Raw genomic sequence first — 15,704 nt, forward strand, 5'->3', positions numbered from 1 at the left:
TGCTCTTCGTGGCTCTTTAACAGTTTCTTTTCTTTGTGTAGAGGCGCTTTTCAACTGCAGGAACTTTACCCCGGGACTAGGAACTTTGGTTGGTTTTTGGTTTTTGGTTGAACGTTACAGTGTTTGTGGAGTTTACACAGTTGTTGAAACACAGAAGGAGTTCCTGGGAATGCATACTAGTTTTGTTTTTTATTAAGATTTCAAAATATTATTGAATATAATTTTTTTCCTCCATACGTCACTGGCCTGATTTGCACAATCTACCCGGGACTTCAGCCCACGGTCAAAACGCAGACAACAATGGGGGCACATGAACCTTTTAGTTCCAGGGAAAGTAGTTCTGGGGGCTAAAAGACCCCGGAACATTTAGTCAAAATGCACCTTAGGTTACTGTTTGGTGTTACTTAAAAAAAAAAAAAAAAAATACTAATAAACTAATAAAAGAACTAATAAAATTAGGTATTAGACCAGTATGGGACCTGGTGAACTTCGGAGGCAGTTTTGAAACTACCATAACAAAGCTGATGTCAGAAATATGATTTGAACTTTAATTTAAAACGCAAATATAGCCTTAAAATGGGATTTGTGATATTATGCTAGTTATGACTAACATTTCGCTAAAAATGTTAGCACATTTTTTGGAGCAGCAAAGGGCAATATTGTACTGCTAGCGGCAGCCATGATGTATTTTTTCACTGTGCAGGCTGCTGTTTTCAAAGTATGATGTGGGAAACTGTGATACTGGATTCCCAATGCTTCTGGCCAATAGCTAATGCTACATATTAGCAGCACATATTTCTGTTACTGGTATAGGTATCGGAACAACTCTAGAATAGCATCTTAGAGTTAAACATGTTGTAATTCAAGACGTGCCTCAGAATAAATTAATTAGGTAAATTGTTTAAGACAACTGGGCGGTCCGATTCCTTCCCTTTCTTTCCCTCTCTTTCTTCTGATGATGTCACCCAGCTGTGAACACCCTCAGACTCCCATGGTCTCGTCAGGGAGCTTGGCCAGACTGTGATAGTGACACGCTGTAGCTCCATAAAGCTGCTCCTGCCTGGAGCCCCGGCCAAACTCAAAGCTGCTTAGCAGGGCAAAACTCAGGCTGAGTCTCTTAAAGCTGCACTAATCAGAGCTGTTAGAAGAGGAATCGTCAAATGTATCGCACACAAGATTACATGGACATCTCCAAACATGAATCCAAGGATGAAGGATGGTTGTAAGATTATTTATACAAGGACAGATGGCTAAAAGAAGATAACTAAATGTGAACTTGTGCTCCACTGACGTGAAAAAATAAACATGTATGGATGTCACACAGCATCAGGTTTAAATGCACGCCTGAATGCTACATCTTCATCCAGCACAATTACATCTGAAGAAGACAAAGAGCAGGGAAGCTGTTGCACATCTGAGCATGCGTCCTGGAGCAGTCTGCATCCATGACGGCAGGCGTCAGCTGTGGATGCAACAAGCCACCCTGAGCACTTTCGCCGTTGATTGGAGAGGAAGAGTAACAGAAAAAGAAAGAGAGAGGCGTAAACACAGAGAACAAAAGAGCCTCTGAGGCGGCCAACAAGAGGGCTGCAGCAACCGTACAAAATATAACACAACTGCTGCACTGTCGCCGGCTCCGTCCAAACTTGGCAAGCTCCCACCAAAGGCCATCAATGCCCTCTGCTTCTCTCAGGAGGAGAACACTTTTCTGCACAGCTAGCTAACACATTAGCATGCAGCCCCATCCCCCTGCAAGGGCAAACAGCGACTCACAGCAGCACTCAATGTACACAGAAACGCTTCATATGCAGCAGCAGCAGCAGCTGGAGATCTAATGGAAAGATGACCATGATGCTAAAGCTGAATTTTGGGTGGATCTAAAAGGCACGTGATGCTGACAAAAGATGATGGAGGCATCAGAGCTGGGTGTCTCCACCATTGGGGGATCAGTGATAGATCAATCACCAATTAATGGATCCATCATTGACACCTTTCCCACCCTTGGAAGCTTACCTGACTTTGAACTCAGTGAGCTGCGGCTGTGCCCCCGGATCAGCACAATAGATCTGGGGGAAGTAAAATCGGTGCGACTGAAGGTTGATGTCCATGGTGTAAACACACAGCAGACGCACAGGTCAGCACTGTTTCACAAATATGAAGAAAAAAAATCTCTTTCCGTTGTCTGATTTTCTTTTAGGTCCAGAGTCTTGTCGCTGACACCTTTGCTAAAGGTCAGAGTTCAACACCTGCATCCCAATTCACCTTCTCCCCGAATGGTCACAGGGCTAAGTAGCATTACCGCCAGGAAGTCATCCCCCTCCTCTTCCTCTCCACCGCACGCAGACCATTCAATCACCTCTGCCGCCCGGCTCTGAACAGGCACACTAACCTATTTCCCCACTGTACACTCAGCAGCTGTGAAAAGAGAACAAAGATGACTCCAGAGAAAGATGCTGCCTCCTAAAAACACAGCAGAAAGAAAAATTGTCCTTGTTCGTGGTTTTTAGTTCATCCTTTAGTTTGTAGAGAAGAAAATGTCAAGGAAAAAGAGAAGAGGAATTTTGAAATGTGGGGAAATGAGAGGCTTGAAAATGTGTGAGCAGCCCTCAGCCACATACAGAGGAGACTGAATAAGAGATGAGAGTCGTTTGGTTTTTACGCTTCAGAGACAGAAGTGGGGGGGTAAAAAGAGAGAGAGAGGGAGATGGAGAGAGGTTCCCGGTGCTGTGAGGCGTTGCCCTCGCTCTGCCTCTCCTCTCTGTGTCTCATTGGATTACCTCCTCCCGCTCCACCCCCCTCCTCCTCCTCCTCCTCACTCTCTCCCCCCTCTCCCTCCCTCCCTCCCTCCCCTCCCAGCTGTGACAAGAGCGATGTGCCGCCAGCCCCGGAGGCTGATGGTACTGCCCCTCCCTTTCCTCCCCCTTCTCCCTCCCCTCCCATCTCTTATACCCGGCTGCAGGATTGGCTGAGGCGAGGATGCGTAAGCCCGCATGGAGAGAGGGAAGAGAGGCGAGGAGGAGGAGGAGGAGGAGGAGCAGCAACAGATTTTTTATTCAACTGATGGCTGCTGTCTTTTCTTACATATGATGTGAGGTGGCGTGCTGGGCTTGGGTGGAGATCTGGATATGCAAACAGTGGGTGATTTTACTGGATGATTCTGAACACAAATGGTTAATAATCAAGTGTAAACAGAAAAGGCATTGCAATTTTTTTTTTTTACTTGGTCAAATATGACTTAATTTGCCGTAAATAATTAATTTAAACCATGTACATTCAGATGCATGTAACACATATCTGAAGGACAATGTGCATGTGTGTAATACAGTGGTGGAGAAGGGTAAAAATGATGCAGCAGCCCACAAAATCGCTTTTGGGGAAACATGCTGCATATCAAAAACAAATGCAATATAATACATAATATAAATAAACATGCTGCTGCAAAATTCCATAATAAATACAATGACAGCAAACCTAATGCGAGTACATGAGATTCGATAAAGAAAAAATACGTTGTATTATTTCTGAATTTCAGCCCGTTTCTCCTAAATGGAAATCTTTTGAGCTGTTTCAACAATTTTGTCATGTCTAACCATCGTCGCATAAACTGTAAATTTAAAATTAATCTTAATAGTGCATCATCAGAATATTACTGAAAGTCAACACACAATCTTGAGCATGCAACAGCTTTACTCCTTTAATATCTCCTCTCTCTATCCATCCAGATGCATGCAGATTATATCTCATATACAGTAAACGTTGTGTGGCCATAACTCTAATCTGCTGCCGGTAACCAATAAATCCCTCCAATATTTACTGTCAATCCCCTCACATCCCAGTAATGTTCTCTTTCTAGTACAGCTCACATCACCCACATCTGTCCTGCTGTGTTCTGCCAGCAGGCCATTTCATTGATTGGTCAGGCTGCAGAGCTCTTGGATGACACGGTTCACTCTGTGGACAACGGCTGACATTGCAATTTGCAGCAATTTAGTGACTGTTCACTCTGCTGCCGACATGCCAATACAATTTCATCTTTGTTCGTTATACCCGTGTGATATTAGCTGACTTATTTGTTACATGCTGGGAAAAAATTAAAATAAAATTTTCTTCAGAAAGTGGCAAATGTCTGCATATGCTTGCAATGAGTTGCATCATGTTGCCTCCTCACAGAAAAGTGGCATCATTACTGCTCCACAGCCGTTCAAACACAGATTTAAAGAGGGACTGCTGTGGTTTGGTGCTGCAGAGTTACAAAGATGAGACACTTGCAGGAGGAAGATAAGAAAAATTAAGTCCCTAGTATGACATCTGTGGACAGTTCCTCTTTCATTTTTTTTTACTTCAATAAGAAATGTTCCTCTCTTGCTTAAAAGTAGTTTATATATCAGAGAACACGTAGCAAAGGTCATCAGGGCGTGAGCTAGAGAATAAAACAAATGAAGCTATAACATTATTTTCTTTCAAGTATATTATGATACTAAGAAATTCCAGTGGTAGGTATCCAGTGAGTGCACTCGGTGTTAGTCATTGTCATTGTGGGCCTGTTGTTGTGGTGTCTTAATCCAGAATTATGACTAATGTGTCTAATCCCAGAATTAGGACTCTGCTCTCCTAATGGGACCAAAAAAGTTGCTTCTTTTCCACTTGAAAAAATTTAAATATGCCAAAGAGGTGAGGTGATTATATGCCTATTTGAGGCTAAAACTAGGTTACATGTCTCAGTTTCTTAAGACAAGCTCATCATTTTAGATGCCTCAGATTTATTATCAGCAGTATATTCACACATGCACAACTCCTGGAAACTTCCCCAAAATGTTCACGGTGGGGTAAATGTGGGAAGGAAAACAGCAGCATTTTTTCCTGCCTTCATGTGGAAATGTTCCCAAAAGCCCCCCAGTAAAGTTTCACAAGAGGTTGTAGTGAGCTGATGTGAGAAAGCAGCAGGAAATTTGGGGAAAATTCAACACAAGCAAGTGGGCTGGGGGGATGCCAAGCGACACATCGTAGAATGAATAAAAACTGAGGAAGATCTATTTTATAACATTGATTCAAATGTAAAAAGTGTCATCATAATGTAGGTCCCGGTTGCTTCGTCTGCCTTCATGGAAGTATTTTACTATGGCTTTCGCACAACTCCCTCATCCAACAGGAGGAACTTGCATTTATGAACAAGCCACTTTGAAAAGTTTTGGGGACAGAGTATTACTTGGATATCCTTGAAACAAAAAACTGCCTAAACAAAAAACAGCATTTCCAAAATATTGTGAAGTTTGAACTTGATTTCTAAGTAACATGAGCCTTCACAGTTTCCAGTGTGTGTCTCCACAGATTGTAGAAAGATGGACAGCTGAATCAATAAGTCTAGTTCTTTCCAAATTAAACCCGAGCATGCCATGAGCAGCTCTCTTTTCTTGCTTAATCTCTGACAATGACTGACAGAGGACACACACAGCGAAACAAGCCTGAAGCATTCATTTATAGGAAAATAAGAGTATGAATCCTTTCTCTCCAAGAAAAGGCAAAAGTTATCTCGCTGACTGAGCAGTTCCAGTTTTTCTGTTCAAGAGGACTTTTGTGGCTTCATATTCTGTCACAACAGAAACCACACCAGCCATCATGGTGTGTGTGTCACTGTGAGAGTGAAGGTCTTTGGTCTCTGTTATGAGCTGAGGAGAAACTGTCATCGTGAGCAGAAAACACGAGAAACTGAGAGCAAAGGGGAAAACATGCAGCAGATTTGCAGATCAGAGGAAGAAGGTAGCAGGGGTTTCCGACCAAGGAAGGTAGAATGCAGTAAGGAGGTGGAGCAAGGAAAGGGGGCAGAGGGGGGGACAGATGGACCGACAGGTAGAGAGAAACGCCTGAGTGGGATGGAGATAAGCTAGGAGGGAGAGGTAGAAAGAGAGGTTGGGGGAGGGAAGAAATTGAGAGAGGGATAATATGTTAGAAAAAAGGATAGAGAGAGAAAAAGATGGTAAGGCAGAACAGGAAGGTTAAAGGACATCAAGCCTTCACTTACAGAACACACCCCTCCCCCCATTATCACTCCCTCTCAGGTTAGACCCTGGCAGCAGATTGTAGTCTAATCCTCAGAGCTACACACCTCCACTTTTACTCTGTATGTGTGTGTGTGTGTGTGTGTGTGTGTGTGTGTGTGTGTGTGTGTGTTTGAAAGAGACAGGGCAGCCAAGTGCTACTGTAAAAACGTGCCTATTAGCATACAGCGGGAGGGATGGCCTTCTGTCTGACACACAGCGTGACAGTTGGAGTGTGTGACTGTTTCAGGCAGGGGGGAGAGGACAAAACTGGAGGTTATGGTGGAGTTTCAGGGTGAATATAGGTGAGTAGCACAAAGCAAAGGTGGGGAGAAAAAAATTGCTGCTGATGAAGACAAACTGTAGAAAAGAGTGAGGTCAGTTTTTTGGGCATGCTGAGCTCCAGCCAGTGATGCTGAGAGTGTTTGGTGTTTCAGCTGTGGTAGGTTATCAAAGAAGCTCCCCGGTAAGACAGTCAGAAACAGTTGCATTGAATGTGCAATAATGTGTACAGTTGATGCTTTGGATTACAACAGTTTGTCTTACATGTGGTCTGTTGCTGTGTAAAGTGTGCATCGCTGTCAGTTATGAGTGAGATGAAAAATGCTACTTGCTACAAGAGGATGCACAAGGAGTCTTTGTTGCATCCCATCATGTGACATCTCTAGAATGTGTAAAAAAGAGCAAGAGACTCTGCACCAGAATATCTGCTGTGCAGTGACAGAATACTCCACAAACGTCAGGCCTTTTTACTCTGATTCCCACACAACACATGAAGGCGCTGTCACTGAGGAGAACGAGTCACACACTCGCCTGTGTGATGTTGATAAATTCAAGTTGTCTCCTTTTCTACATACACACAGGCACACATGCATGTAGGATACACAGATTTGTCTTTGTAAGATACATTTTGTAAGCTACTATTAGTTTTGATATCTCTGTGGCGTCTATATAATCACCGTTCATGCTGATGAAGAACACAACATCAAAAATAAAACATCATCTAATCTTTGTGTGGATCCTGAGGTGATTCACCTCCTCTTCTCATCATTACTCTTTTTTGAGTTGACCTTTTTCTCAGTGGACAAGAATTCTTCGAGACATTTGCTCACTCATTTGACATGTGTAACCTTTATTTGAAGTGATATACTGTATGGGTTTTATGAACCAGGTGAACTGTATGGAGCATTTTTTTTATCTACTAGGTTTGCCTGCACGGTTTAAACATTTTAATCATAGACTGTATAAAATATGGACGTAGTATCCGTGACGTCACCCATCTGTTTCTGGAGAGCTGTTTTGAGTCCAATCAGCGGGGGCAGCCATGTTGCTGCTGTCGAGCGATGGTGAGGTAAAGAGGCGGGTTTTGAGCCTCCTAGCCAACAGCTACAGTGTTCCCGCCTGTCAATCAAGTCCGCTGTACCTCTCAATGGATTCACCCCCCGTCCAGTGTGTGCCGATCGAGAAATGAGCTATCCAGACTACACTCGTCTTTTGTACCAGGCTGTAAACGTTTATTTCTGCTGTAAAGATCGGCTTCTTTGAATTCATCCCTTCAAGGGTTCAGAAAATTGCTCCTTTTTGACAAGTGGTTTCCATCAACAAGTTATTGTTTGGTCCCTTCAGTAAAAAAAAATAATTGCGACAGTATCTCATTCAGTAGTCAGTCTCCATCTGATCCATGCATCTTTGTTCAACGTCTCAATTTATTTAAAATGCAGACTTTAATAACACTGTAGGATCGTCATGCCCTGGTCAACCAAGGTATATAACATTTCTATAAGGTAGTGCTATACTTGTGGTTGTCTGTTTCTAATATATGTTTGCATTCAAGGGCTCTCGGGGAGATTTGGGGATTTAAAATGGCTTTCAATTCATATACAATTCATCCTATAAATACGTGTGTGATTGCCCTCAATTCAAAGCTGAGTGCAGCACTTTGATCTCATTTGTATTTCATTTCTTCAACAATAAAGTGTGTCACTGCACACAAACATCCAGATAACGCTATACATTTTTTCTATCTATTCAGTCACATGTTCTGTATAATCCAATCTGACTTCTCTACCCCTTCATCCCCGTAAACACCCACAATCCACCTGTGTGCAGTCACGCTACACAAAGCAAAGTCAGCAAGGGAAAAAAGAGGTGTTAAATAAGTGCGAGATGTGTGACAGAGACGAGCTTTAAGATCTCTGACGTTTCCCGGCGCCTCAGTGAACTCACACAGGCTCATCCTCTCAGGCTCAGGGATTGTGTTTCAGCTGCACGCACACACGCGCACACGCACACGCACACACACACGCGCACACACGCGCGCGCGCACACACACACACACACACACACACACTACATGCACTGTCTGATTCAAATGAGCCCATCATTTTAATTACGCCACTCACCAATGAGAGCAAGCAGGGGATATACGGAGAGGGGGAGGGGAGAAAGAGCAGGGGAGAGGAGGGAGGGAGTGATTTCCCTCTCATTCACAAAGATTTGATTACCTCGCTCTCTCTTACACACACACACATGCACACGCACATGCACACTTGCACAAATGTCTGTGCAGATCAGCCTCAGCGCTCTGCCTCGCGACACCTCAGTGTGCATAATTATGACTCATAACCACATTGTTGTAACCCAGAATGCACTGTGTTTTCGTACAGATCAACAACAGAGACAAGTCACGTGACCCCACACTTGACACTAGATGCATCATAGTTTGTGTGTTAGTGAAATATCCTTCTTCATTTTATGTTGAGTGTGCTGGGATGCATTGTGACAAATGCGGCTGTTATTACTCACAAATGAACACAGGCATCAGCATACAATCTGCGTGCTTCAGCTTCTGCTAAATACACAACTTGCAGGAAGTTCATTACTTTTCCCTGTGCAGGCATTCAAACCAAACAACAAGCAGCGTAACTTCAGCTGCCACAGATGTCTGTGCATCTTCTTTTTGCCTCATTAACAATAAATTAAGCATTAAACTTGGCTCTCAGTGAGGCTTCTAATAACACAATGGTTGTGATATCGATGATGCAGATGACAGCCAATAAAAGCATCACAGTTTTTATTAGGAAGACTCCACCCTGTATCTAAGTTCTGCAAACTGAAACCTCCTTGCTGCCTGGATTATGTTCCATTTTTTTAATTCTTATAAGGCACAGTACTCAACAGAGGCCAAAGTCAGCTGTGATTTTGCAGTCTTTTAAAAAGATCAAAGTCATTCCATAAACTGGAGGAACTTATGTAACACAATTCAGTTTAACTCCAGTGCTCCAAATGTAAATGCTAGTGGTGAACAATAATCAATAGTGATTGTCAATATTTGTTAAAAATAGCAATCAACCTTACTTGTATTGATTTGTAAGCAATGGAAGCCTCACTTTATACAGATTTATTTAAACCTGATTACCATATTTTTTAGAACAATAGACACAGTGAGAAAAAAGCTGTAAACAAATCACTGACATGCTAACAGCCTTTAGCTTAAAAAGGCCAACCTTTTAGCTAATGTTTAGATAATGTTATTTTTTTCACACAACAGCAGCTTTAAAATTTATTTAAAATATCAGTTTGTGACCACGTGATGCATGTTATCCAATATTTATTTACCCTCCTTTTAGCTCTAATTTTCATCAACGCCAACAAACAGGGTAACCATCTATTTTGTTTGCTGCTAAATGCTCCACTGTGTGCACTATAGTTGCTAATTTTGTCTGTCGGCAGTCTTCAGTGAGTTTTCAGAGGGATTTTCGTTGCCAAATGTAGATTGACAACTGATGAGACCTTTCAACCAAAAGAGTAAAGTTACTGGCAGTCAAACATAAGCGACAACAACAGAGAAGAAGCTAATGCTACATGAACGCTTATGGAAACCAGGTCAAAGCTACCTGTGAGATCAGTGTGAGTGTTTTCTTTTATGTCAGCAATTTTTGCTGATCAGATTGGTGAAAATATAAAGAAGCTTTAAATATTCACAAGGTGGTGCTTTAATAAAGCCCAATCATAGACTGTATAAATAATAGACGTAGTATCTGTGACGTCACCTATCTGTTCCTGAGCGCTGTTTTCAAGCCAATCGACGGCAGCAGCCATATTGGAAATGCAGAACTCAACCAGGCAGAGTGTGACATAAAGAGGTGGAGTTTGAGCCTCCTAGCCAATAACTATGTGTTGAGAGTCAATTCAGTCATGTCCTTATGTGGGCAAAAACTCGTAATCTTAATATCTTCTCAACCGCCGCGTTAGAAAAAATTCGCACCCCGTACAGTGTGTGCCGATAGAGAAATTAGCTACGTAGAGCCAAGCCGTTTTTTGAGCCAGGCTGTAAACATGTTTATTAATGCTGCAAAGATCTTCTTTTTTGAATTGGTGTCTATGTGGTTTCCGGTGTTTCTGCAGCCAGCCTCAAGCGGATTCTCAATGAACTGCAGTTTATAACACTTCCGCATGGGCTTCATAGTTTGAGACCAGAGGTTCATAAAAATGATAAAAGAAGTGAGACCTATCATATGGATGACAAACCCTGTTAAAATACCAGTGAAATTTTAATCATCTAATATGGGGTAGTTTGAAATTCCTCAAACTTTCGAACATTACTGTAACATAAAAAAAATCTCAACTTAAAGGCTGTGACTCTGAACGAGTTTGTAATCAAGAGCACACACCTGTGAAACTTCAAAGCACAAAGCTGTGCATGGAGAGAGTAATCTGACCTCCCCTGAAGTCATGACTCTGTGGTACAGCGGGACATTACAGGCAACACAATAAACTGAGACATTTTGATTTATTACAGGTCAGGCACCAGGTGCACACAGTATTGGTTTACAGTGTAGGTGTATAATGGAAGTTAACCTCTCATTGTACCTCTCTCAAAGCGTATTTCCCACTCACAACAACTTCAAAAATCAAACAGTCACTGTCACACTTCTCTGCTCTTACATTAATCTGCATGTTTGTATGAATGATCGGTCAGGGTTTGACTGAGTTCACCTCTATGTGCTCGCCCTTGTCCTGCAGTAATTCAGCACGCACTTGTGATTAATATTGCGATTCATATGGGTCACACACATACCACCAACTGTTCCTGTCAATACATTTCAGGCAGCAGTGATGACCCTGGATCGATGGAGCCCACTCTTCACTTTTAGAGCATAATCAAACTCGTTTTGTGCACTCATGCGCAAATGGAGGTGGCGGCGATGGTGGGAGGCCACCATGGGCCGCAGGCAGGACCACACATCAATCCTGCTGTCAAAGTCCAACAGAGGGGTGCGGCAGTCACAAGCAAATGAATGAAGCAATTGTTTAGTTACAGAATGAACCACTTCATATGGAGTCTACAGGCACACATCTGAGCATTCAAGCTTATGTGGCACCTGTTCAGGGACGTGCAGTCAGGGGAGGGTCAAGAAGGGTAAAAAATAAATAATGATTAATTTAAAAAAGTTTTCAATTTTAGTTCTCCGGTCTGTGCTTTATATTGATTTTCTTTTTGAAATCAATAATGTCCATGATTTCATAGTCAAAATTGCTGAATTTGCGTATTTCCCGTTCAAATACATGGGTGAGATGCAAAGTGCTGCAGCGACTGGGTTGAGGCTTGTAATTGTCAAGTGCCTGTTTCTGTCTCTCTTATATATTGTCTTCGGACACTTTTAATATGGACTCTAATTTTCTATAGTCAGGCTAATACATATAATATTTGTGTGTTACATATTTAGTTTTGATGATCGCATAAAACCGCAGTTAAAAAAGCGTGAGGTGAGGCAGACAGTACTCTGCCTCGATGAAGGGGGCCTACGAGAGCACACAGGTTCATGTTGCTGCCGTTCTTCCACGCAGAGACAGAGCACTGCAATTTCAAAATCAATCATTCTAAAATTTTGCTCTGATTGAAAGCCAAACATGGTAGATATTATACCTAACCTTAACAATTTCTCAAAAGTGGACTACCAATCGAAACGGGATCTAATTAATAACGGAAGACCAACTTAAAGATCTGCTTCAAACATCAGATCAGAAAATAACCCATTCATTGCAAACCGAGCTGTTTGGCTCATAAATCTGTAAATCTGACTCTAATCTTAGTGCCTCACCAGCCATGAACCTCACCGCACGTCACTGCACCTGATGTACTCCAGGTCTGGATCTATGTAGGAGGGATGTTCTGTTTTTTGTTTGTAGTACATTTGCATTTCAAGGAATGCTGGAACGTCACATAATAGCAGACTTTGATGTGCGCAGAACAACAGTCAGCAATCTTATGACCTGGTAATTGAAAGTAAATCCCAAGGAGGTTGATTTCTTTTAGAGGCTATTACTGCTGAACAAAGCTCGAGTGAACACTGTGTTACTTACTATTTACAGTGAAACTGAGACTCACCAAAAACAAATGAACAGGTGCTACTCCTAGCAATGTAATGAACCAAGAAATTATGCTGTTTTTGCAGACATATCCAGAGGGACTGCTGAAAAGTTGGCCAGACAATTGTAGGGTCATATATTGTTGCCAGACAATCGCTGATGGGCACAAAGATTGATGACAAACTGAAGAATTGGACAAAGTTTTGGCATAATGGTGGTAGTGAATGAAAAGCAGGGGATTTTTTGATCACACTTCATCTTGAGAGTCATGACAGTGTATCATCTCTGGGCCATGAATGGTTTATTAAATGTCATGTAAATCTTTCAAACTATTATTGAGGTATTTCAGTGATAGACAAAAGTTAGATAAAGGGTAAGACTGCAAAGATATTAGAGATCTATGATGTGATTTCAGAACTAATGTGAGAAGTTCAGTATGAACAGTCTGTAGAAACAGCCACATGTCCCACATGTATCAACAAACAAGTCCATCACATATAATCCAGGCTTACTGGTTTTGTGTCAGACTAGTAGTTTAACATGGAAAACAGGCTGATGCCTTCATCACAGCATGTTAATCAATACATGGGAGCAAGGGAGAGCCAGTGGAGATGGAAACTGGAAAGATAAAATGATTAGCCTGCAGAGGAGGACTCAGACAGTCAGGCTACATCAAATCAGCGATCAGTCCTTCAACAAAATCCCAGACTGGAATCACAAACCCCGGCTTTACTGTCCCAGGACATTATCCCCAGAGGCGTACAGCACCTCCAACGTCTGCACAGCTGGAGATAATTACACTAATGTGTCTAATCCTGACAAATGAGAAACAGATACCAGAGCTGTGTTGGTTTGAAGATTTGGACTCCCTCAGTAAATTAAAAAGAGACATCTGAACAGGATTAGCTATCGAACCTAGCCAGCATGATCATTTTAATATCCATTTTATAACCGAATTTAAACGTTAACAATGATAACTGACCTTTTATACACAAAGCAGGAATTACTGCAGATTGTTGGGTCAGAAATAAGCTTCAATATATGGATGTGTGAACTGTAGAAACAGGCACTGAAATCAATGCTCATTAGATCACAGCTCTAAACGACAGTTTGTGTCCTACAAACCTAAGTGCTGTATGTAAAATGTCAAATGCAATTAGCCTACACAAAACTAGCTGTTCTGGTGGACTGATCAAACACTGTCATACTCATAAAGAGCACAAATTAACATTCATGATAATTTTCAGTCTAAGATAAACAACAAAAGCTGATACAAAATGCTTACAGAGGGCCACACACTGATGAGCAGGGACACACTCACATGCACACAGCTCAGCATAAACAAGCTGTGTGAAGTGTTGCCCATTGTGTTGACTCACAGTCTATGTTGCCACCTACAGAGCAGCACTGTACAGCACACAATCACTCACACTGAATCACAGCCGAGCATTTAATTGGCTGTCAGGCAAAGAAACAAAATAATAAATGTTAACACAGACAGCTTATCAGAGTAGGTTTACATCAAATATAAACAAATCTGTGGGTGTACTTTTTAACTGGCAGTGATTTATGTGTATTTACACAGTCTTGAACATTACAAGGGACAAATTAAGAGGTACTGGAAAGAGTCAGTGTGCCTGCAAGCCATTCTAACATATGATTTATGTGTGTTGTTGATATTTGCCCCCAGAAAGAACAAACCCAAATCTATTAAGTTGGGACACTGTGTCAAATGTTAATAAAAAATAATTTGATTATTCCCAAATAATTCAACAAAAAGGCATAATATGAAACAAAAACTTACTTAAAAAGTGTCCATCAACAAAATCCAAAAGCGGGTCAAAAACAACTCCAGGGATCACGAGGAAAAATGCAGGAGAAGACTCAGGAAAGACGTTATAAAGGAACTAATACACACTGGGAAACAAACAACAGGTGTGGACACAGGACACAGGTGAAACTAATGAGGGTCATCAAAATGGAGGGAAAAACACAAGGGCAGGAAGTAAAACTAAACCAAACACATAGGACCAAGAACTACAAAATAAAACAGGAAACACAAGTGAAAGTGCGAACATGAATACAACACAAGACATGCTTCACTAATAGATCAATAGAAACACAAGGTTCTAGACACAAATCTAGACATAAAACAGGAAATCAAAGACAGATTACAATACAAGGAAAACTAAAAAAAAGCAATTCATGCCATGAAACTGAAAATGTGTATTGTTTTGTGAAAAATATATGCTCATTTTAAATTTGACGCGAGCAACATGTTCCAAAGTTGGGACGAGGTTGTTGTGTTGCATGAAGCATCACCTTTTTTTATTCACAACACTCTTTTAATGTTTGGGAACCAAGGAGATCAGTTTCTGGAGTTTTAAAATTTAATGTCCCATTCTTGCCTGATATTGGATTTCAGCTGCACAACAGTTCATGGTCTCCTTCCTCATATTTTCAGTTTCATGATTCACTAAATGTTTTCAGTGGGTGACAAGTTAGGATTGCAGGCAGGCCAGTTTAGCACCTGGACTCTTCTACCAGGGAGGCTATTGTAATACATGCAGAATGAGGTTTGGCATTGTTTTGCTGAAACATGCAAGATGAGAATGTCTGGATGGACACTCATGCATCCCCATAGCATCACAGATGCTGGCTTTTTAACCGTGCTTTGATTACAAGCCGGGTAGTCCTTCTCCTCTTTAGAGTGTGGACACATAGTTCCCTCTTTGCATGGACAAACAGTGTTCACAGACAATGGTTTTTGGAAGTGATTTGAGCCCATGCTGGGATTTTCACTACAGAGTCATGTCTTTTTTTAATGGAGTGCCACCTGAGGCCCGAAGAACATGGCCTTCCAGTATTGGTTTTTGTCCCTTTTGTACAGAGATTTCTTCAGATTCTCTTAATCTTTTAATGATATTATGATCTGTAGATTAGGAAATCCCCAAATTATTTAACATTTTACGACAAGTAACTTTATTCTGAAACTAATTAAATATTTGCTCACACAATCTCGAGTGGCGAATGTTATAGTTTGGTTGATAGATTTCTGTTACTTCAAAATTATTTATCCTCTAGGCCAGGGGTGTCAAACATGCGGCCCGTGGGTGTTAAAAGCTGCAGTTCATCGAGGATCCGCTTGAGGCTGGCTCCGGAAGTACCGCAAGTCACATTCACATGAATGGGAAAAAGACGATATTTGCAGCATTAATAAACATGTTTACAGCCTGGTACAAAAGATGAGTGTAATCTGAATAGCTCATTTCTCGATGACCTCTCACTGTGAGGGGG

General features: G+C 41.6%; 1 protein-coding gene across 4 annotated transcripts in view; it reads right to left on the reverse strand.

Annotated features, from left to right (window-relative positions):
• Window positions 1–15,704, reverse strand: part of evlb (Enah/Vasp-like b) — a 65,932-nt gene that overhangs the window by 47,771 nt on the left and 2,457 nt on the right. Inside the window, exon 1 of one of the 4 annotated variants that reach the window (XM_034698824.1) lies at window positions 14,212–14,349. The exons of the other annotated variants lie outside the window; for them this stretch is intronic. The gene's annotated coding sequence lies outside the window, so the exon portion shown is untranslated. Of the gene's footprint in view, window positions 1–14,211; window positions 14,350–15,704 lie in introns of those variants that run through there. 4 annotated transcript variants of the gene reach the window in all.

The sequence above is a fragment of the Notolabrus celidotus genome, chromosome 13, assembly GCF_009762535.1.
Source record: "Notolabrus celidotus isolate fNotCel1 chromosome 13, fNotCel1.pri, whole genome shotgun sequence".
NCBI classification, from domain to species: Eukaryota; Metazoa; Chordata; class Actinopteri; order Labriformes; family Labridae; genus Notolabrus; species Notolabrus celidotus.